Source organism: Camelus ferus, chromosome 9, assembly GCF_009834535.1.
Source record: "Camelus ferus isolate YT-003-E chromosome 9, BCGSAC_Cfer_1.0, whole genome shotgun sequence".
NCBI classification, from domain to species: Eukaryota; Metazoa; Chordata; class Mammalia; order Artiodactyla; family Camelidae; genus Camelus; species Camelus ferus.
Genome location: NC_045704.1, coordinates 42,978,286 through 43,002,592, shown reverse-complemented (window position 1 = coordinate 43,002,592; position 24,307 = coordinate 42,978,286). Strand labels below are relative to the sequence as shown.

Sequence of the window (24,307 nt, the reverse complement as noted above, 5' to 3'; positions counted from 1 at the left end):
AAGTGGACAGAACAGTTACTCTACTCTCTATCCTCTTTAGAAAATAACTTTTGGAGTTGTGGAGACATCTTGATATGTTCCTTTAGAATTTTGTTCAGATGAATTCAGTTTCTAGATCTGGTTGAGATGATCTGAAGGTGAATTTGCAGGATTGTGTGCTGCTCATGTGCTTCCACATCTCGTGGTGAAAGGACCTGATGTTTGAGCCTTGGGTCCACGTCCAGCTGGCCCCGCTGACCTCTGTACAGGGGCCTACCCTGGAAGGTTCTTGAACCATTCTGCTTTAAAGAAAAAAAGGGAAACACATTTCACTGATAATTTTGACTGTTGTTTTTTAAGGAATAAAATCGAAACAGGCAGTTTTATTATTATAATGACAGAGAATCCTGGAATGCATTTGTGAACCCTGTGTAGGGTTTGAACCCCCAACTGGAAGATGGTCATTTGGGCCAATGCTCCCTCCAGCACTTTGCTGGGCACTCTCTGCTTCACTTTGGATGTAGGATGCCATGAATCGAGGCCTGATTTACTTAAAGATTCCCATTCAGAGAGTTTTCACAAGTGGGAAGTAGCAGGGATTTGGGGTCTATAGGGGATTGGGGGTCAGGACCCTGGATCTCTTCCAGCACAGCTGCTTTCTCTCTCTCTCCCTCAGTTTCCTCATCTGCAAAGCAAAGGCATAGAATTATTTGACCTTAAATTGTGGTTCAGGATTTGGACTCTTTCTGAAGCACAAAATTCCTTTTCTCATGGCAGAATGATTTTAGGCAGCGATCAGTTTTCTTGAAAAAATCCCATGGAGAGGCCTCTGTGAGAGTAGCAGACTTTGCCTGCAGAAAGGTAGAGGAGAGGCTAGGCCACCATCCTCAGTCTCCCTAATGAACAATCCGCCACCCTGGGGCTGTGATTTCAGGGGCACCAAGGGCTCCAGGAAATCCCCTTGACCTTTTTGCTGGTTGGAAGCTGTCTTCTGTGAATCTTCGTTTCTCTCCATGCATCTTTTCAGCAGGATGAATTGATAGAGCGAAGTGAAAATCAAAATGCAACTCAGATTCTGGGCTCTGCTTCCTTAGGAATCAGAGCTGAGTCAGCTCTCTGGGGTGAAGGATTCCTTCTGGAATCTTCCAGACTCAGGAAAAGCTGGCAGCCTTCTCCATGGGTTGCACACCTGCAACTCCAGTTTTGGCCTCTAGAGGGCGCAGGACCCAAACTCCAGGGCACTGGATCAGAAGCCTGCAGATCTGTGGGGAGTTCTGGAATTCTTGAATGTTCCTGCAGGAGAGAGTCCCAGGAGCCAGAATTAGGTTCCCTCCTGAGCTCACAGCTGGGGAACTTGAGGCCTAGAGAAGGGAACTAACTCAGGGTCACAGGCTTGGAGGCAAAGCCAGCAAGTCTACTGACCCTCAGCTCAGAGCTTTTGCAAACCCTGGTGTTGAGGTAGGTGAGGTGCTGGGGAGGAGGTCTCCCCCACCTGTCACCTGTCCACCCTCTTCCTCAGTCGCCTTGGGGTCATCCCAAGTAACTAAGTACATGCCCCTAGGGTAGATGCTTCAAAAATTGAGACATAGGCTCTTGGGTCCCCAAGAAACTCGGGAGCTAGCTCTCTTGATTTGGAAAGATCTGGGAACCCGGGGGATGCAGGGCCTTCTGCTCCAGATGAACTTTTCAGGGCAGGGGACTGGTCCAGGGAAGGCTCCTCAGAGGGGGCACCTGAGCCTGAATCAAGAGATGAGCCTGTGTCAGGGAAGGGAGGGCATTTGGGGCAGACAGCGCCCCAGGGCCTCCGGCAGGGGCAGTTTGGAGCAAGTGGGCGGGAGAAGTGTTGGGTGAGTGCAGCACACATGGGAATGTGGCACTGCACCCCCCGCCAAAGACGAGGTGCTTTTCTTTCTAGGCCACCAGGAGCCACTGAACAGCATGGCTTAGAAAGATTAACTCCCTTGTTGTCTGTCCCCGAGGGAATGTCCCTGCCATCATCTGGAGAGCAATCAGTTAACAGCACGAGTGCTGCCTCTCCACCCTCACAAACTTCTCCACGACACGCTGGGCCATCATTCTCCCTAATAAAATAATATGAAGCTCAATTATGCTCCTGTTCCCTTGTTCCTGGACTTCATTAAGCACAGAGGGATTAAAAACTTGTATAAATTAATCAATGTACCATAATCCTAAAAATTAGAAGACGAGTCCTTGAGGAAGTAATGTAATAGGGGCTTTTTAATTAGCAGGGCCCCTGAGATTCGCTGCTCTCCCCTGCAAGTCTTGTGTTTATGAATTGCTTTATCATTTGCAGGGGGAGGGCCCACAGACTCCTGGCTCTGTTCTAAGGAAATACTAGAAGCTGCTAATTCCCTGGGCTCCTCCCCTCCTCAGAGCCAGAGCGGAATGACAGCGCTGGGCTGACTTTTCTTTCTTCCTTTATCTCCCCCAACAAGAGCTAACTTTTAAAAGGAAACACACACACACACACACACACACACACACACACACACACACACACACACACACACACACACACACACACACACACACACACACACACACACACACACACACACACAATCCAGAGGGGAAACGAAGCTGCTTCTATCCTTCTTCCTGGGCACCTGGGATTCAGAACAGAGACTTTGGAGACACGTGATTCTGGGTTTGAATCCTGACTGTGCTGCTTGCTAACTCCGTGACTGTGGGCAGGTCGCCTGTTCTCTGAGAGCCTCTGTTTCCCCCACTTTTTCCTCTGTCCTCGGTAAGAAACACGTCCTGACAGTGAGAGCTCCGTGGAGACCCAGAAGCTTTCCCAGCTGCCCCCTCCTCCTCCTCTCCTACATGGGGCAAACAGCATCTTCTCCCACCGAGGCCGAGTCTATCTGGGCTCCACGTCACATTCCTGCCTGCCTGGGCTTGGTCATCTTTTGCTTTATAGACCCCTCCCTCTTAACTTACTCTCCTTCTCAACAACCTTGAACCATGCGGAGTCCTTCCGTTCTAACAAAGCCCAAACCTAATTCTTTCTTGACCCCGTTCACCCCTCCAGCCCCTGCTGGTTGCCTCGCCTCCCCTCTCCAGTCAGTGCACTAGAACTCGGCCATGTCCCCAGCACGACACTGACTTTCTTCTCATTAGGAGCTCCACTGGGGTTTTATTTTACTTGACCTCTTGGCACAATCCAGCCAGATGACCCTTCTCTCCTCCTGAGAACCCCTCTGGTTTCCTCCTGGCTTTTCAGACATTCCTTCTCAGACTCTTTCTCCCAGGAGTGCTGGTGTGTCTCAGGTTTGTTACCTGGGCTCCCCCAGCGATGCTCACCCACTGCAGAGCTGCTCCATCACCTATAATCAGGACTTCCGCAGGCTTCTCTGCTCTGCTCCAGACCCCCAAACCCAAACGCTCACTGGTCCTTCTACTTGGATATCTTACAGGCTCTTGAAAATCTGTGTGTCTAGAACAAAACCCAATCCCTTCCTCTCCCAAGAGGATTGCTTCTTTAGAGTGCAGTCCAGAAAATGGCACCGATACCCATGCAGTGATATAGAATCCTGCCCCTCCTCCACAGGGGCCAGGACTGGGTGTCTTGGTCCCCACTTTACCCCTCAGGCCTAGCTCGAAAGCCGGGAAATGGCAGACCTTTGGTAAATGGATTTCACGGCTAGGAGGCTGGCTGGCTCCATTTACTTCCTTTCCACGAGGATGTGTTGGCTCCCGTAATGAATAGGGGCATGTTTGCTGTGAGTCTGTCTTTCCGGACGGTTCCCTAGGGCTGAGGCTGGCACTGATCCTGATGCGGGTAACGGCCCCTCGGGATTCCTGTGTGGAGGAGAGCCCACGGCTCCAGGCAGGAGCCCTCCCTTTGTAACCCGTTTTCGTGGTCTCTGAGTTACCAGAGGCCTCTAGATTAGGGGTCCAAGAGGCCTGTGGAGCCCCTCGGAGCTCCTCTCACGGGCGCCTGGAGGAGGAGGAGACGCCGGGCTGCTTAGGGAGTTGCAGGATCCAAGCGGTGCTGCCTGGTGTCAGGCCCCAGGTGGGGACAGGTTTCTCTGGTGACCCAGGGCGTGGGCCCTGCCTGGAGGGGCTTCCCGGAGCCCGAGGCTGGGGCGTGGCAGTGCTGGCCCCTTCCCCGGGTCAGTCCCCCTGGAGAAGCACTTGTTCCAATTTCTGAGGGGTAATGGCAGCGCCGTCACTCACACCTGCCAGTGAGGCAGCGCCACTCCCGCTCCACGGCTGCTGTCTATTTTCATCCTGGCGCGTTCCCCCTGTGTGTTTTGGAAAACACAGACACATAGACACACAACAGCAGTGCTGCCAAAATTCACTCCTCCCCTCCCATACAGGATTTTCCCTGGAAGGCTGGTGCTTTTGGGGAACCAGCACCTCCTCTAGCCTGGGCCGAGGACCTGGTGAGGCGCCCGGGCATGGAGCTCCCTGCTGAGCAGTTCTCAGTACTGGGTTCAAGGCAGTGGGGCGGGAAGCCCACCAGGCGCCTGCACCTCACTGGGCTGAGCCCCCTTCTTCGGTGGTTCTTCTGTCTCTTGGGAGAGTCTGGCTGCTGTCTTGTCAACAGGACCCTGAGCTGGAGAGGCAGCACCCTTGCCGAAGGCATGGGTCCCCTCAAACGCATCCTTGCCCCCCTTCACCATGCTCGAGCCCTTCAGTGCTTCTAGCCAGCGTTGGGGGGCAGGGGAGCTGGGGTCCTGGGTTAGGAGCTGGCGGGGGGAGTCGTCTTACTGCAAAGGAACCTTCTTGCCTTTGTCTCCCCGACAACCCGCATTGCCTTCGGATCTTCCTTCCACTGAGACTTGGTGAACCTCTCCATAACTTTCTAGGTGGCCCTAGTTCTGCCTTGTGGGCCCTCAGGGACAATGGGCAGGGGACCCTCCTCATTCTTTCCCGAACCAAGACTGGCTCCATGAATTGGAGAGGTCCTGAAACGCAGAGTCAGAATTCAGGGAGCAGCTTGGGGACACGCAGGGGAGAACTTCCAATAGACACTCTGAAAGTACAAACTCCCCGCCACCCTGCACACACACACACACACACACACACACGCATGCAGACACGCACGCACACACACACACACAAACACAGGGTTCAGAAAGTCTCCCAGTTTGCACATCCCTTGCATCTCAGAAGAGCTAAGCCACAATTGCCGGGCGCTGGTGTTCTGCACACAAATAACCGTGTGACCATAATCAGCCTGCAGAGCCTGGTCTGGAGGCACAGCTTACAGAAGAAGAAGAAGAAGGAGAAGAAGGAGAAGAAGGAGAAAGAAGGGGGGGGGGGAAGACAATGCCATTACAGAGCCCTAATGCTCAAGGGACAGTAAAAGCCAGAAATGGCTTGTTGTTTTGCTTCGAAAATCAAAAACTGGGGTTTCCAAGCCTTTTTTTATAAAGATAGTAGTATCTAATTTTGAAACAGGAACCCCCTGCAGACACACTCACTGTGTAACATTCAGAGAAGCGAGGTGAGCGACAGAAGAGGGGAATGGTGGCTGTCAGCTTCCTTACCTTCCGCCCCAACTTCCCTGCAGCCTGCCTGGGGTGGGGGCACTTTCAGGAATCTTTAGAGCACCATTTGAACACCGTTGACCTCGGAGAACAAGGCCAGCCCACTTCTCCCTAGGAGTCCACCTCCAGTGAGGTCCTCGGTCCCAAACCTGGACAACTTTTCAGAGTCACAGCAGTCGATGGAGAAGTGGCCCTTAGCTTTGTCTCTGATGGAAAGAGAAGAAGAGGCCTGGACCGCAGCTCTGTGTGGTCCTCTGTGACGGGGGCCTGATGCCTTGGGGGAGCCATGACCTGCAGTTTCTTGCTCAGAAATTTGGAGGCTCCATGGAGCACCTGTTCGAGAGTGGGGTCTGATGTCTGGGCTGGCCCACGACCCACTGCGCTGTACCCGCTCCCTGTGTTCTCCAGGTCGGGCACTGACCTGCCTCCTTGCTGCGGAGGGCCACCGCCTCCTGCAGCCCAGTTTGTCTTAGAGACGTCACAGCCACAGAACGCAGCTCCTGTGGTTTCCCCCAGATCTACAAGGACACTTCCCAGATTGCTGGGATTTGCCTTATCTACTGATGCGCACCAGAGAGAACTGTCGTGGACCGGACAGGTGTGCCCAGACTCCTTGTATAGTGAGACACTGTCATCCGTGGTCCTTGAGTAAAATGCAGAAGAAAGAGGCCTGGGGAGGGAGGTGGTCTCACAGTCTCAGGAGAAAGGTTATCTCAGGATGTTGGCAGTGGCACGAAAGATCAGTGGTGGATGTCCCGGTAAAGTTTATCCAAGAAACGTCTTCACTTACTGTGACAATTCATACCTGCCTCCTGTTCCGGCCCTTCCTCTCACCAGGGCAGTCCAGGCTGCTTGCAGGGTGGGTGTTGTTTTATCACTGTCACTGACCTATCATTTTCTGATTCTGGGCCTCAGAATTTTCCTCCTGGTATGAATTTGTCATTTAGGGGCCCCTTGGAAGCACCCAGGCTTTACCTAAAATCTTAGCAAAGGATTACTTCTTGGGAATTTCTCTGTATCCAGGATCGGTCAGTGTGAAATATATCTGAACTATGTAGACTTACATGTCAACCAGGGAATGTGTTCTAAGACGTCATGGGAGTGCTGGTTATCACTGGGTCTTGCTGCTTAATAAATCAGGACATGCATTTTGACAGAGAGGTGAGGCCTGTCCTGATGTGAGAGGATGAATGGAGAAGACGTGTTCATTAGAGCAACTTGACCTCCAGATTTTAGGGCTTATTTACACAGGGAGTCCTGAACAGCTTACCCTGGCCCAGTAAGAGTCATCCTTAGAAGATATCTGGGGACATCAAGCATTGGGGACATTTTCCCTGTTCATGGGTAGGTGCTATGTGATCCAAGGTGCCAAGAAGCCACAGAAGAGGTCAGGTCACCAGATGGGCCCCCAGAGGGTCAACGTGGGCCCTGGGAGTGGAGGCTGCAGGCCTGTGTTCCTCTCTCCCATCACCCCTGCTGACACCCTCGAACCTTGTCAGGGGATGTAAGTTTCTATGGTGATGGGAGGGGAGCTAATCTGGAAGAAAACCTGGGGAGAGGGTAATGTTCAAAGAAAGAGAGAATTTTAACATGATGCAACCAATGTCCCAATTTCCTCCAGAGCCGGGCTTCAGGCAGTGCGTTGCCTTTCCCAGCTTGGCAGGTTGGGGGTTGGGGAGCGCTAAGGAAACTTGCCAGCAGCAGAGAGCCAGGCTTGTCTTTGTTCCATCCCATTACCCCTGTGACCTCAGGGGCCACAGACACTGGAGGGAGCCCCTGTCATGGTGATATTGGGCCCTGATCTCAATCCTTGGTGGTGGGGCCCCATGAGTGGGGAAGGGTTATTTTGCTGAGCACAGAGGCAGCTGGTTGTGAGCTGTGTTCTGCTCCATAGGCGTCCCTCTGCCTCCTCCTCACTTTCTAAGGGGCAGGAGGGGCCTCTTCCAAGGACCTGACTTCTCTCCTTATACACAGACCACCTCCCTGCCAACACCACAGAGACCTTGGCCTTCACTGGTGCTCTTCATTTTGGGAGACAGGTGTCAGGGGAGCCCCTGGGCATCTCCTAGATGCTGGAGTGTGAAGTCCGCATGATGAAGATACTATTTCCTACTGGAATGTGGACAAGGAGGTGCAAGATGCAGCTCCTATGCATTTTGTCTCAAATTACAAACATTCATCATTTGAATGCATTCCTTTCTCCTCCCCTCCTTCCTTCCCTCCTCTCTTTTTCTCTCCCTTCTTCCCCCCTCCTTCCCCCCTCCTTCCCTTTCTTCCTTCTCTTTCTCTTCTCCCCAAATTTGCTGAGTATCCACTAAGGGCAAGACTCCATGACAAGTCTTGAGGATGCAAAAATGAGTAAGTCTAGGGCCCTGTAGGAAGGAGTCTACAGCCTAGACTGGAGGAAGGAAAAGTCAGACATCTAACCGCATGATGAGTTCTGTGGAGGGGGCTGCAGGTGGTGTGTGAGTGCAGAGGAGCAGACAGGTACCTGGGTCTCAGGGAGTCAAGACAGCTTCTCAAGGAAGTGAGGAAAGTGCCTGGCAGAGGCTCTAGCATGTGCAAAGGCAGAGGACATACTGGATGAGTTAGACTGATTTCTGTGTTGGTCACCAAGGCTGGCAGTGATGGCAAAATTGAGGCGCCCCGTTATTGTCCTTTTCCTGCTCCGAGGTGTGCCCCCCTCATGGTGCAGCTCTAACCTGCCTCCAGGAGCTCTGCCCTCTGCTATGGGTCTCCCTCCATCCAGGGGTCCCCAAGCCTTGCATTTCAGGCCAGGCCAATGACCAACTCCCTCATGACGAGTTCAGGGCATGTGTTCAAGGTCCTGTAGCTGGTAGGGAGTGATGTCAGATAGTGGCAAACCTTCTCAAATAGAGAGCCCATGGCTGGGGCACAGCATTAAAAATCTCAAGCAAGTATAATGTTGAGAAGAACTTGAGGGTGGGGAAAGCAGAAGATTTTTCTTCAAGTTCTTTTTACCTCTCCAGAAGCTGATTTCACTTAAGGTGGATGGAGTCTTCCTTTCCAGATAACCTTCAGGCTCCTAAGAAAGCAGGCTGTGGGCCTTGGAGACGTGAAGTCCCAGGAGCAGAGGTCAAGTCTAGCCTCTACCTACCCTGCCCCGAGTGGTCCTGACTGTTTCTACTGGGCTGGAACTTGGGCTCAGGAAAGGCAGGAACCATGCCCCAGACCAGCGCCGCCTTGGCTGCAGGGCAGGCTGTCCTCACCATGCTGGTTTGGGGGCGTCCATCCCTGGGAGAGCGGGTGGGTCTTTTCCTGTGGCTCCTCCATGTGGTCTATTAGGTCCTTCTTGGTCTGGGGAACAAAAGTTCATTTCAGCGTTCATCTTGGTTTCCATTTTCCTTAGAAGTAAGAGAGCGGTTAGGCAAGCCCTTATTTCTGCCGTTGGCCTGTGTGGGATGGAGGCTCACGGTGTGAACTCTGTCTTTCTGAAACAAAACGGCCACAAGGGAGTACCCGGGATGAGGCTGCATCTCTGGTATCTCGGGCTTGTTCTGGACAAGGGCAAACTCTGGAACATAAGCACCACCCCAAGAATGGATGTGGCAAGTGGGGGCCCTCTTCTGACAATGCCCCTACAGGTGGTGCCCCTCCAGGAGCCATGAGGGGCATGTAATGGGTGGAATAGGCCCCCACTCACTCATGTCCACCCAGCACCTCAGAATGTGATCTTCCTTGGAAATAGAATCTTTGCAAGTATAATGAGTTAAGAAGCTCAAGATGAAATCATCCTGGATTTAGCGTGGGCACTAACCCCAGTTATGGGTGTCCTGACGAGAAGAGAAGAGGACCCACAGAGGCACGGGAAGATGGCTGTGAGAAGATGGGAGCCACGTGACACAGCTACAAGCCAGAGATACCAAGGTTGCCAAGAACCCCCAGAAGCTAAGAGGAAGGCCCGGAAGGGGTCCTTCCCGAGTCTCCAGAAGGAACCGTGCTGGCACTTTGGCTATGTACATCTGACCCCTAGACCTGGGAGAGAGCACATTCATGTTATTTGAGGCCACGGAGTCTGCGCTGGCTTCTTACGGCAGCCCTAGGAAACTCACACAGGGCGGAGTTCTGGGGTCTCTGGCTCTGCTTTTCCTCTTCCCATGGTCGCAGAGCTTCCTCACACAGCATCTTCTCTGACGCGTGTATGCTGCAAAAGGCTGACGTCACACGGGTGAAAAGAACTGGGGCACAGACTGTGACATGTGTGGGAGTTAGAGGGATCGGGACACCGAACTCATGGCATCACGTTCCTTCCCTCCACTGAGAGACCTTTGCCTCCCTCCTCTGCCTTCCATCTGTGATCTTTCCTTCCTTTTAAAATTAGATCCAAAGGGGAAGAGATAGCAAAGAAACTAACAAGAGACTATTGGCGAGACCCAGGGGTCCAGAAACATCCTTGATTCAACAGCCTGACTCTGGCAGGTCCTGGAGCATCAGGGCTGTTCCTGCCCCTGATCACATGTCCTGTGGCTCTAGTAAATGAGAGCAATGCATCAGTTAGCTTTCACTGGGTAATAGGCCACCCCCAAACCTGGTGCCTTAAATAGCCAGCATTTACTTAGCTCATGATTCTATAGGTTGGTCACGATTCTTTGGGGACCACTGGGCAGTTCTGATCTTGGCTGGACTCCTCACCTGTCTGTGGTCAGGTGCCAGGTTGGCTGGAGGTAGATTGGTCTCTGGTGGCCTCATTATTTGATGGCTGGATGACTATGGCTTAGGGTCAAGAGGGTGACTGGGACGCTTGTCTCTAATCCAAAGCAGGCCGGGGGGGGGGCTGTCACATGATCGTGGCCTAGGCCCTGTCCGGCACTTCCTCCACATTCTATTAATGAAAGCAAGTCACAAGACCAGCTCAGATTCAAGGAGGGGGAAAGAGACACTGTCTTAAAATCCAAGGAGCTGCTGAATCACATTACAGAGGGTGTGGTCACAGGAGGCGTAGAGAAATGGCATCACTTTTGCTAACAGTGTACCCCCAGCCAGCCCACTTCTTGGCCCCGGGCAGAGGCTCACTCAGCCTGAGGTCTCTGCTGCCCTTTGCTGTCCTCTCTGCCCAGGAAGCGTCTTACATTGAGAGGCGAGGACAGAATCCAGCTTTCGGTACCTATACATCCAGGCTGGACCCATAATATGTCGTTCCAGAAACATTCAGTTCACCAAACATTTATTCCAGCCCTACTCCAAGGCTGGGTACAGAGACCCACACAGGGAGGCAGGAGATCCTCAGGGTTAAGAGCTTGGACTCTGGAGTCGAACAGGTCTGGCTTTGAACCTCTGCTCTTACAGGCTAGGGCAAGTCACTGTCCTTTCCTAAGCCTGTTTTCTTATCAATAAAATGGGGGTGGTAATAGTCTATGTTACAGAGAAGCTGCGAGGCCTGAATCAGGTACCCATGGTCAAGTGCTTATCGCAGCACCTGGTCCGAAATGGAAGGCCACTAAATGGTGCAATGATTTTTAATAATAAATGTGGGCTAAGGGAATGCAGAGATGAATGGAGGTCTGTGTAACTTTCAGCCAAATGTGCATAATTAATACTTCCTCCCTCCCCATCCTGGCCCAAATGAAATATACAAAAGGATCTAAGGAAACCCATTAGCCAGCGCTAACTTTCAAAATGAGAAACCTCACAGCCTTGGCCAGGGCTCCTTTGTGACTGGTGCACGGGATGGAGTAATAACACCCCAGTTGGCTTCTGGGCTCCAAATGCAAGCAGCACCCCTCACCGTGCTCACAAACCCCTCCTCCTCTTGCCGCGTGCGCCCCGTGCAAAACGGAGGTGCACCTGTGCCAGTGGCTGCCCAGAGGCATTTTTCCCTCTGTTGCCTGGACAATTTTGTTTCCACACCTGCAAACAGCCTTCCTCTTTTCCTTCTCTCCAACTGAAAGCTCGCCTTTGCTCTCCACGCTGCCTGCCTCCCGCGTGGAGTCAGCGGGGAGGGCAAGGAGAAAGCTGAGCTATTAGCCGCTCAGCTGGCCCTTCTCAGAGGCTGGAGCTGTTTTTAGCTCTGCCTCTCAGGCAGGCGGGCCTGGCCTGGAGGTCTGGGCCCAGCCTGGTAAATTAATAACAGCAGAAGACTGTCAGGGCCCCGGTAGCACCAGGAGAGGGGAGGAAATCTCCCTCTGAGCGCTGCTGGGTTGGAGGTGCTCTTTTTATTCTGTTGAAAACGAGAGTTTCCCCTTTAAACATGCATTGCCTTTGTCCAGACGCTCTTTGCCAAGCGACCCAGTGTAATTAAGACAACAATAAACTTCCCCCTCCGTATATTTTTAGTGGAAAATAAAAACACATTTTCTATTCTGAAACTGCATGCCTGCGCGAGAATGACGAGAACTTGGATGCTGCAGGTTTAAGCGGCGGTGGAGGGATTCTGAAACTTCCAAAGGACAGAAAAGGTTTTCTTAAAAGGCATTTGTAAGTTGAGGCTGCTCCCAGGAGCCTGGGCTGGGCAGAAGTTGGGGTGGTTGGTGTGCAGCAGGGAAGGTCTGCTTTTTAAGCAAGAGGGTCAGTTTCTGGGGGCAGATGGGCTCCAGGCTGATACAATCTGTTAGTAAAAATAACTCTGGATTTGGATCTAACAAAGACTATAAAAGAGAGGCTCAGAGACTTGTTTTCCAGCCTTGTGGGAGTCAGGGTGGTTTTAAATGAAGGGCAGATGTAGCCTGAGGCCAAAATCCACCTCCCCCCGTACTGCTGTAACCTTATTAAAGGATAAAAAGGAAAGGCGGGACTTTTATGGTAAGAAAGAAAGGGCTTGACAAGGCAGCTTCCCTGAGCCAAGAGAAGGGTTCTGGGGACACAGGGAAGGGAGGTGGGATCACTGTCTCTGCAGGGGACACTGGGGAGAGGGGAGGTGGGGGCCTTAGGCTTGTGCAGGGGCACAGTGATCCAACAGGCGAGGTCCGGGCAGGAGGAAGGGCAGGAGGGGGCTCCAGCTGGTGTGGCCCCTTAGGGCCTCCGGCAGGTCCCGTCAGCCCCCTGCCAGGCCAGTCCTCGCCCCACATCTCTGGCTGTCCTCACAGGACTGATGCTCGGCGACTGTACGAAAGGACACTGAAGTGGGGGCCCTGGCTTTCCGAGGTAGCACAGCACCTGGCACCTGGGAAGGGCTTGGCCCCTTATGGCTGGTGACAGAAAGCAAAAGCACAGGCTCCGTGCGGTGAAAGGGACTTTTTACCTTTGCGCCTTCCCAGGAGTGCGGGCTTCCCACACTTCAGGTCTGGGGAGCTAGCAGACTCTTGAACTGAGTTAGAACCTTCTCTACACCCGTGACTGTCTAGCAGCTCCCCTCCTCTGTCCACACCTGGGCTCAGGTGTTAGGACCAGGTGTGGGGCCGAGTGTCAGTGACTCCTCAGAAGTGGGGTCTGGGCAGGGAAACTGAGGCAGGGCACAAGAACGGCATCACAAGGGGCCTGGAGCAGAGAGGCCTGCTGCTTGGTGGGCCCAGGGTCGGCCCGGGGCTGCTGATGTGGGCTCTGGCCACAGGAAGGGTGAGGCCAAGGTGGAGGCCTGGGGGCCAAGAAGGAGGGGCCAGAGAGGCCTCCATTCAGGTCTGGAGGATGGGCGGTGGGGGTGTGTTTCATCCTCTCTGGCTTCAATTCTTTTTCATCCTCTCTGGCTTCAATTCTTCTGACACTCCCCTCTCTCCTCTGACTGGTCTGCCTCCAGGCTTTCGGGCTGCCATCTATTTTCCAGAAGGCCACCAGAGGGGTCTGTGTAAATCATGGCTATGGCCTTGCTACGTGCTCTCCCTCGAATCCCTCCCATGGCTCCCAACTACTTCCGGGACAGAGTCCAAGCTCTGAAATGCATTATGCTTTCAAAACCTTCTGCACTCTCTCACGTGTGTTCTCACTCACCCCTCTATCCTGGGGCCTGGCCTACAGAACTTGGGGTCCCCCAGTTGGACCACTCACTGCACCGCATGTTTGCATATTGTCAATGCCCTGCCCCTATTCCCTCCATCTCCCTCCAGGGCACCTGCATCTGTGGTGGACAGTTCCATATCTCAGGTGGCTCTGGACCTCAAGAACGTGGGGTCACAGGAGGATGCTTCTGCCTGCTTAAGAGTAGGCAAGCCATGGGGCTGGAGGGGTGAGGAGGGGAATGTTTTAGGGATCACCTGCAATCAGTGAGGAGCCGGAATTGGAGACTAAATATCCAGCCTCTAAGGGTTGCAAGGGGACAATTCCAAGGTGTGCTGTCCACAAGCTCCCGGCGGGGTCCTAGGGGGCTGTGTCCTGCCTCCACAGTGACCCACTTGTTAATGCCTCCCTCTCTCCCCTGCATGTTTGTCACCCCCACTTTGTATGTTGGAACCCTCCCCCTCCATGCGATGGGGTTAGGAGGTGGGGCTTGGGGAGATGATTAGGTTGTGGGATGGAGCCCCTATGAATGGGATTAGTGCCCTTGTAAGAGTCCTGAGAGAGCTTGCTCCCTCCCTCTGCTCTCTGCCACGTGAGAGGTTGGCATTCTGCAGCCTGGGAGCGAGTTCTTACCAGGCCCCAACCAGGCACCCTCACCTGGGACTTATAGCCTCCAGCACTGTGAGAAATCAGTTTCTGTTGTTCATAAACCGCTCCAGCTATGGTAATTTGTTGTAGCAGCCCGAGCTGACGACTGTCTTACTTCCCTGGATTACCTCCAAAGTCACCCCTCATACCCAAATTCTAATCTCAGGGTCTGCTTTTCGAGGGAACCCAAACCATGACGCATCTGCTGTTCCTTCTGCCCACTACGCTAACATCTCTGTTCCCTGGTTAACAGCTCAGGCTGTCCTGGGTCGGCTTCTCTGAAGTTAGCTGCCCTGCTCTGTGCTCCTGAGGCATCTGGCTCTGTCCTCTGGCTGACGTGCTGGTTGGTGTAACTTGTCCACTGTCGGTGTGGTCCAGGGTGTGGGGCCCCGAGCATCGGGGCTGTGCATTCACATCTGTGCATCCAGTGACTGGATAGTAGGGCGTCAGCAGATATGCGCTCGGGGTGTCGACATGACGGGCATTTGCTGGTGTTAGTGGTCTGGGCTTGGGAACAGCAGCAAATAGTGTTGTCTATGCCTTACATATTCTTCCTCCCTCAGCCAAAATACAGAAAAGATTTCTGTTTTGAATTATAGCTTGCATTTATTTGCATAGTGTGAAGGCTTCTCAGAGCTCTTTTATGTGAACCTGGGTTTCACCTAAACTCTGTGAGGAGCAGACAGCATTGCCCCATTTTACAGATAAGGCCTCAGAGGCATGGAGGCTAACTGGCTAGCTGAAGACAATAACCATGAAGGTGGAGATTATAGTCCACAGAGGTTAGGTAAATAGCCGAGAGGCTCACACCACAGAGCCAGCGGGAGGAATTAATTGGCCAGACTCCAGGCCTGGCTGTCTCCTGAATCCACACTCTCTCCCCTGACCAACTACACGGAGTGGGTGCCTGCTGCTGTCAGGCTCCATGTGGGAGGCCCACCCCACCCCTCCACTCCATTTCATTCTCACAACAATCCTCTGAGCTGGAGAGTGCAGCTCCATTTTTCAGAGGAGGAGACTGAGGTTCTGAGAGGTTCCAGGGACAGAGCCAAGCTCCCCCACAATGTCTGTCTGACTCTGCAGCCAGTGCTCTTTCTCTATAGCCAGCCCATATCTTTTTCCTCAAATTTCCCAGATTTTATGCCCCAAGGCAGACAGCACAGGGAGAGGATTATTTCAGAAATATGTCTGGCGGAGATTTAAGGGCAGGCACTACCCACAAACCTTGGGTGTCTGTGTCTGTGGGGCTGGAGATGCAAATGATGGGGCTGGACTGGCAGCGCTGGGGCAGCTGTTGGCTAGGGACCGGGGCTGGGCTCATGAATATCTTTGCCTCAGATTTATGAGGGCTTTGATGCAGAGTGAGGAGGAGGGAGAGGAGAGAGAGGAAGAGAAGATAAGGAAAGGAGAAGAGGTGGTAGAGGAGGAAATTCGCGGCCCTTGGGCTAAGGGTGAGATCTCCCCTTCTCCTGCCAGCCTGCACCAGACCAGTCCCTTGCACTTTTTGAGAAACAACCCCACATATCTTCTCCTCTGGGAAGGTGGGCGATCAGGTGGAGAAGGCCAGACATTTGCCAAGTGAAGAAAGGCTTTTCATCATTTAAGCTCAAACAGCCTTGGCGCTTCCCTTCTCCCCCACCCCCGGCCCCACATCCCACCAGTCGCCAAGGCAAGTCTCCCTCTTGAATAGAATCTGTCCCCTTGGCTCCTTTCCACGTTGTCACTTGTCTGGACAGCTGGAGGAGCCTCCTTGCTGTCTCTTTGCTTCCATTCCTGTCCCAAACTCTGCCCCCCACACTGACCCCAGAGCGACCCCTTTACAAATGCACACGTGACCGGGTCATCCTCCTGCTTACACGCTTTTGCGGATTTCTGTAATAACAGAGTGCACTTACACAGTCACATGCAGGGAAACCAGCTGAAAAACAGAAGTCCTGGTTTACAGTGTTTGCTGATTGCCATGGGGCAAGGACTCCCGTGGTTTCAAGCTGTATGTCGGGTCTGGGGACACACAGTGGCTCTCCTCGAGTGGCCAGAGGTGGCTCTAGCACGTCCCTGCATAGCACAGATGAGGCGCCTGGCACCGCTTTAGGATTTTTATCTTTGTCTGCCTGGCCCGCCCTCCCCTCCTTTCTGTGTTTATCCAAGTTCTCCCCACTCCTCCATCCCACTCGTGGGCTCGCTTGCTCCAGAATGCCTCCTCACACCCACTCCTGTTGCTGTAATAGTTGGAAGGACTCCCACAGCACCTCATTGGCTATTTCTTCCTTCCAGGATCACAGGTCCCTTTCCTTGGGGAGGATGGTCCCTTCCAAGGGCCCAGCCACCACGTGCGCATTCTGGGTGTAATTAACTCTTGTCAGTAACCAGGCCATTCCAGGGGGTGTGGATTGAGCACCAAGCACAGAGTCAGGTTCAGTGTAACCGCCGGTGCGGGAAACAGAGTTGTCCCCCTTGAGCCTGGCCCTGGGGGACCAGAGAGCTGGCATTGGGTTTCCTGGGCTTCAGGGCATGGAGCCCATGTCAGCAGCTCCAGCACTTTGTGGTACCAGCAGCTGCTGTGTATCCTCCGCCCGAACCTGATCCTCCTCCTGGTTACGCCTTCCTCCTCATCTCAGTGGACGGAGGCCACTTATCCTGGTGAGCAGATGATGCGCCCATTCACGGGACATCAGAAAGGATTGAAGGGGAATTTTCAAGGTCAGGATGTACCCTTTCTATTGAGACTTCAGTTCTGCAGAGAAGGAAAGGGGGAACCTCGGCCACTTTTCCTGCTTAATCCCCTCAGGGGTAGAGGACGCCCCCCAGTCCTGCTTGAATCTGCCACCTGCTCCATCAAGGCCAAAACAGTCCCAGCTCCTGCTTCCTACCTTGAAAAGACTATTGCCCAGAGAAAATAAACATTTCCATTCAAGGAATCTATAAAATGTTTGTAAATGCCAGCATGGGGTACATTAAAAATGTGGTTTTTTTTTTCTTTTTGTAGGAACAAAAAATTGGGAATAACCTAAACATTCATCAGTACAGGATTGACTGAGTCAAGGGCAATCTAATTCTAAAACGCAACGAGATTTTCCGTTTTGAAAGTGTGGTAGACCCGATGATTTGGACGACAGCCCAGGATGTAAGTGGGGTAAGTGGGGTGACTGGTAACTTGGTGAGTCGGGGATATGGCAAGTTGCAGAGTGTTTCCGAAGTCCCACCTGGAGCAGGAGCCGGGTCTCTTGTTCACCACTGTCTGAGGACACCTGGTGCAGAACCTGGCCTCAGGAAGTGCTTGATAAATGTGCCTATTATTACCAGTTGTCAGCAGGCCGTAAATAAATGATGAACAAATCCTACTTTGTATAATCCTATGTAGAGGTGTAGAAAAAACTTGGAAGGAACCTCATGAAAACGTTAATAGAGCTTACCCGTTTGGAGCAGAATTAGCCAGGAGGGGATAAGATGCTCACTTAAAATATAAACATTGTTAGAATTTAGTATAAGTTTGTAGGACTTTTGTGATTAGAGTGAAAACCAAAAGAAGTGGGGAAGAGATCATTCAGAATCCTTCCCCTGCAAACACACTCACCTGTCTGCTCTTGAGGACATACTTGGGTCTTTCTGGCCTGGGTGCTAGTCCTGCTCTATTGATTCCTGTCTGGATAATACGAGCTCATCTCTCAGCAGGTGGGAGAGGGAACCACAAGTAGCAATGACGGTCAAGCGCTCAGTGCTACCCCAACCCACAGGGGTGGCTCCTAACCATCAGCTGCCTTCCCCCTTCCCTTGGAGTTTCATTCCCTGACTCCCCCACGTCCCTTTTTTCACTCCAGGACCTTTTCTGCAGTTCATCAGCGCTTCATGAGTTCCTAAAACATGATCAGGGATGAATTCTCAGGAAGATTCAGCCCAACCTTGTCATTTTGTGGCAACCAGGGCTCAGAGAGTTTAAGTGACTTGCCCAAAGTCACACAGCTTCAAAGTGGTAGAGAGGGTATTTGTACTGAGCTCCAAAGACAAGTGCTATCCCTGTACTGCACTGGCAGGGCCTTAATGTTTTGTCTTCCCAAGAAGACTCTTAGAGGTAGAGATGCCTTACTCCAAGACCCAAGAGGGAGGAGTTGCCAGTGGGGACTTTTAACAACTTGGCTGAGGCCACCCTGCCTAAGGTTCACTCCCTCTGGAGTGAGAAAGGAAGGGGCTGGGCTGGAAAAGCACACCCACATTTGTATGGACTCAGGGACTCCCCTCTCTCCTCCCCCCCTTCCCCCTCCCCGGCCAGTCCTCTCCAGTCACACACCTACCTGGGATGACCTCCCCACGAAGAGGTCTTCCTTGGTCATCACAAGTCTCAGAACCAGCCAGATAGGGGTTTAAAACTCTGCTGTAATTAGTTGTGTGCCTCGAGTTACCTAACTGCAAAATGGGGACAGTGAGACCTACCTGCCAGGTGCATGTTAAGAATTAGGGGAGACAACAATTAACAGCTGCCTGGTATGGGGTCTGGCATGCCACGGGCAGGCTGGTTGGATGGTAGACAAATCATTTTGTTCCTGGACCTGGAGACCACCTTCTACACGTGACTGGATAAAACAAGAAAGTAATGTTTCTGTCTCAAAGTCGGTGTAGTTGCCTTTTCACCATTCTGAAGGGCACTGAATATATGGGAGCAGGATAGTCGAGTGGTTAAAGCATAGTCTGATGAGCCTTAGAGCCCTGGGTTCGAGTCCCAGATCCACAATTTTCCGATCAGCTGACCTCAGGCAAGCACCTGGAATTCATGAGTCTCCATTTCCTCATCTGTAAATTCAGGCTAGTATTAACATCTGCCTGTTGTGAATATTAATGGGATGAAGGATGGAAAGCACTTTGCCCAATGCCTGGTATATGGTAAATACCAGTAAACGTCAGCTTCTTTGAGTATTTTATCCTTGTTATTGTTATTACTATTAAGCTGCTGTAGTTCTTCATGCTGTTCACCAAATATTTTCTGTTGACCTCTGGGCAAATGGTGGGATTATACTTCTCTGACCTGTTAAGGTTAGGTGGGAACTCTGACTTACCTGGGGCTCATGAAATGTAAGGGGAGGTATGTGTGTCACTCTGGGCGGGAATTTTAAGGGCTAGTGTGTGATTTGCTGCCTTCCCTTCTCCTGCCCTGAACATACAGTACAAATGACAAAATCTTTGTTGAGGTGAGCCGCTGAAAGTGGGGGCTAGTTGTTACAGCTGCATACCTTGGCCTCTTCTGACCAATACACATAAGCAGACCCCAGCATGGGTGATAAATGGCCTTCTGCTTTGTCTTGCAAAGGCGGAGAAGAGAGAGGCAGAGGAGTTCGTACAGTCCCTCATGTGAAGGGTTTTTTCCCAAAGGAGTGATTAAAGCTGGTGGGCTGGCATCCTCCTCCCTCCGACTGGAAGAACTGGGATGCCTGTGGGAGGCTGGCTGGTCAGACTGGGGACCAGATTGCAGCTGTGCATTTCCTCTTCGGAACCAACTGGTCCTCTGCCTGAACTTCTCCAGCAATTTCTCTGCCAAGAGCAGGCTGTTTGTGCTTCTTGCTGTGTTAACTTCCCAGTGACTTCCTGGGATCACTGCTCACAAGGATTGATTGGTTGGTTTAGAGCTTTTTTTTAATTGCAGTATAGTCAATGTACAATTCTGTATCAATTTTTGGTGTATGAGGATTTAAAAACTGCACTGCCTTAAGGCAGACCTGGGAAAACTCCCCTGTGTTTGCTCCCCGCCCAATCCACCAGCAGGCTTCCTGGGCAAGGCCACCAAAGGAGGGCCCTGGCCTGAAATACCACCCCCTGGGGACCCTCTGAATCCCTGTGCCAGGGATCCTAGGAGAAGATGGTTTAAAACCCGGGGGCCCTGGACAGCTCTCCACGTGTAATTCCTGGGAAGAGGAGGGCTGTGACTTCCGTCCTATCAGTGGGTTCTCAATCGAGAGCCAGCCCCCTGCAGTCCCATTCTGAGGAAGGGGAGGGACTGTGTCCTGCCAGAAGAAACGTTCACCATCTGGTCCGCATGGCCACGTGCTAGAGAATTGTCTTCAGTGTTTGAACAGCAGAGATTCAGAGCAAGGCTGGGGAGATGTGTTATAATGTTCATGGGGGATGGGATGCAAATGGCCGGACACCCCAGAACCTCAGTGTGCCCCTTGAGAACTGGGAAAGTATTCTTATTTTTTAAATATCACTGCCTTTCACGATTTTTGAGCCCAGAGGCCTCTAACTGAGCTTCCTGATGATTTCTTCCTTGAGTTTTAAATTTAAAAAAAATTTTTAAGTAAAATTGTTACGGTCTTAGCTTCAAAGACGACCTGATTAGCTATGAACCACAGGCTTCCTGGCCTTCCCCCTGCGGGCCTAGAGTTTTCAGGTTGGTGGGGCAGGGCTGTGGGCGTGCCAGGGCATGGATTTTCTCTCTGGGAAGGCAAGAAGGCAGCAAGCTTGGCTTAACAAGGCAAACCACAGAAGCTGGTTACTTTCATGCAAAACCCATTAATGGGGGCCTACTTAGAGTTTTGTGTGGTGCTGGTGATGGGGGAACAGAGGCATAGCTATTAGCTGGCCACCAGAGAGGCACAGAAGGAGGCAAATAAAGTCAATTGCAGGGGAGCGTAGAGGAAAGGTCCCCAAAACGGCTTGGGGTGTGACTGGTCAAGGAGAAGCATTTGAACAGATCTATGAAAGTATTTTGGAGACCTGAGGTATAGAAAGAGCTCATGGACATTTCAGCAGAGGAGGTAGTGTGGTCAAAGACAGACAGATGAAAAGTTTGGGGCTGTGGAGAAGATGCTGGTGGAAAAGGGGTGTGCCTGAGACTGGGAGTTGGCAGGGGCAGATGGGAAAGGCTTGAAACACCAAGAGGGATGTTGATGTTGTCAAGTCTGCGGTTTGGAAAGACCTCCTGTTTGAATAGCCCCAGTGATGGGAGACTCACTACCTCTGTGGCAGCCCATTCCACTTTCAGCTCTGACTTATAAAAAGTCCTTCCTGGGAGCAAGCCAGTGCCTGTTGGCCTTGGAGGTACGTGAAGGACCAGTCTAGGCCGTGCTTGGTCCTTCCATCCTTGTTTTTTGTCCTCGTTAGAGCAATAGACATTTGGCTTTTGGACCAGCATGATAACTTCCTTTTCCCATGACCATTACGAAGTTTAGACATGTGCCCAGAACCTCCAGGACTTTCAGTTAATGACTGACGTTGGCCTGCTCTAAGGAACATCATCTGAATTCATCTCCACAGTTCTTCCCTGGTGGCTCAGAACTTGGGGGATTGGGGTTCAACAGTCCTGACTGTGAATCTCATCTCGGCTGCTCTGTAGCTTCCTGACCTTGAGCACGTGGCTTCGCTCTCCAAGTTCAGCCACCTCAGCCTGCCACGGGGGTGCCTGTAAATGACAGTAACACCTCCCGATCACTCCACTCTGGTTAAGAGGCCTCTCTCTTCCCAGGCTGCTGAGATGGAGTTTGGGAAGATCCCTCGGCAGTGCAGTCATTGAGACGCTTCTGGGGCCCCTGACCCCTTTCCGATCACCTTACTTCCCTGATGCTCAATTTAAGTGTTTTCTGACTAACAAAGGCTGCTGGAGGAAGATTTACTCCTGTCTCTGTAAATGTATCTGCTTAAGGGCTGATCTCTCCACTCCATTTCTGTTGGTTTGGGATACAAATGCAGTATGCATTTTGTAGCTGCCTCGATACGTTTTTAGACACAATATTTTAACAGTACATTCTCTGTCCTGCCTCTCTAATTGTCTTTGGGAGGCCCTGGGATTTGCTTTTCTTGAGCCTTTGGCTCTGTGATCCTCTAAATCTTGAGTGTCCAGTGGGGTCAGCCTGCCTGGCTGCGAGCCTTACCAGGAATCTGAAACTACCCAGTGTCAAAGAAGGCAGTCTCCCCAGATCACCCAGTTCACCCACTCCTGTCTCAGCCTGGAGGTAAAGACCCAGAGAGCAGGGCTGTGGGGACTTGTCTAAAGTCACAGGGCAAATAGGTGGCAGAGGTGGGGGGACAGCTCCCCTCCCTATACCCCACGTACTTCTCTATCTGGGGATCTGGGGCCCCATGAAGCAGCCTGAGTGTTAGAAGCATTTGTTCGTCGGGACAACACACACATTCCAGGCCTGCACACCCTCCTGTAGGTCACAGCCGCCATTACTGGCCCAGTTCCAGACTCAGCCTTATTCACGCTCAGGATGCCTGATCTGCAAACACCCAGTTTCAAAGCCAATCGAACAGACGTTTCCTGAATTCCATCCTTCCCCGGTGCCTGTTCCTGGCCGAGGGGGAGGTCGTGCTGTGAGAACACCCAGGAAGCTTCCCAGGAAGACAGGGTTCCAGCAGCTGTGATTTGGGGAACTAGAGCTATAACCCCCGACACTCCCCAATCCCCCAAGTCTCCACTAGCAGCCTGGCCCCACCCTGGGCCTGGGGAAGATGTAGTCTGTTCCACAGTTTTCCTAAGAAGGAAACGATCTTGAGTGCTGCCATAACCAATGACCACAAACTCAGTGGCTCAAAACAATACAAAGTTATCCTCAGTTCTGGAAGTCAGGGGCTCAGAGAGTCTTTGGGGCTGAGGGTCAACATGTTGGCGAGGTCGTTCCTTCTGGAGGCTCAGGGAAGGAATCCACTTCCTTGCTGTTCCACCTTCTGGAGTCCTCCTGCCTCCTTTGGCTTGTGGCCTCCTTCTTCAAAGCCGGGCACTTAGCATCCTCTTTCTCTGAATCTTCTGTGCTCACTTGGCTTTCTTTTCTGTGTCAAATCTCCCTCTCCTTCCCTCTATATGGATATTTGTGGTTTTATCTAGAATTCACTTGGATAATCCAAGATAATCTCCCATCTCAAAATCCTTAGTTTAGTTACATCTGCAAAGTCCCTTTTGCTGTGTGAGGGAACATTCACAGGGTCCAGAGCTTAGGATGTAGCTGCTGTTGGAGACCATCACGCAGGCTGCGACAGTCAATGTCCCACCCATTATACAGACTTGGAACCTGAGGCCGAGAAAGGTGAAGTAGTACCAGAAATCGAGGTCTCAGATACTTGCTCCTTCATCCCAGGGTCAGGGTTTGTTGAGGTCCTTTTGGGATCTGTAGGCTGCTCTTCAAAAGTGAATAATCTGACACTTTCTCACATTGGTGGGTCATTTTCTGGGGATGGGGGATCATTTCATTCCTCCTTCCAAATCTCAGACAAATTCCCCCTGTTTCCCACATCAATAAACTGAAGCTAGTAACACCTACCTACTGACCTGGTTGGCTTTCCAGGAGGATTGCAATAATGAGAATTATTATTGCCCCTCGAGCACTTCTCTGGTGATCACTTAATGCAACCTCCCTCCCTCCCTCCTCCCTTCCTCCCTTCCTTCCAGTGTAACTGAGGCTTTCCCAGCTGCTGTGAGTAGTTGGGTGCTAATGACTCACAGCTGCCCCCATTCTCTGCAGACTTGTGCTCAGTCAGACAGGAGCTTCCCAATGAGCAGCTGCCCCGGCTGCAGGCTCCATTGACTGACTGACTGACCGGGGCACCCGGGGCTGGTCTCCTTCTGCGAGGTGGGACCGACTTTTGGTGCAACCCATGCTCCAGAGCTGCCCGCGGGAGCAGGCTAGCCTCTGCGCGAGGTCACATCCTTCTCAGCTCCTGCTCCGTCCTGCTTCCCTCACTGCCCGCATCCCGAGAGCCCTCCCCTCTGACTCAGGGCATCCCCATCCCGCCACGGGCTCTGCTTCTTGGGAACCCACCCTAAGTCACTTTCTCAGAAGAGACTTTATTTTCTTCTCTCTCTTCCTTGCTAGAAAGTCAGGAGAGCATCACTTCATGGAAACCAAGTCAGGAGAGTTTCTGTAGGAGGAGAGGCTGGCAGCATCGGGCGAGGGAAGCAGTTGCAAGATCAGGACCAAAGCTCATTGGCCTTGGCATTGAGAAGGTTGACTGGTGCCCTCCTGTCTAACTGAATATCAAATTACAGTTAAATTTCACCTTCCTTCTTATTTGTGGGTCTATAAATCTTGTGAAAACAATCTTTCGTGGCAGAGAAATGCCAGGCAAGTCAGTCCTCCTGCCTTAGCCTTGGTTTCCCTATCTGCAAAGGACCTGGATGGTCTATCTGAGATTTTATAATTCTAAGAATGTATCCACCTTCTGCACATAAGAACAGTAAGAACAGTCCCACTTACCAAGCCTTTGCTACATGCCCTGGCACAGAGCTGAGCAGAGGATGTGAGGCATCTCCTTCCTTCCTCACCATCACCCTGTGAGATAGAAAGTAT

General features: G+C 52.0%; 1 long non-coding RNA gene across 2 annotated transcripts in view; it reads left to right on the top strand.

Moving 5' to 3' along the window:
• The window catches only part of LOC116665777, a 149,194-nt gene that overhangs the window by 112,360 nt on the left and 12,527 nt on the right, over positions 1-24,307 (top strand). For both annotated transcript variants that reach the window (XR_004322444.1, XR_004322445.1), the window contains exon 5: positions 17,026-17,172. This is a non-coding gene — a long non-coding RNA (uncharacterized LOC116665777). The remainder of the gene's footprint in view (positions 1-17,025; positions 17,173-24,307) is intronic.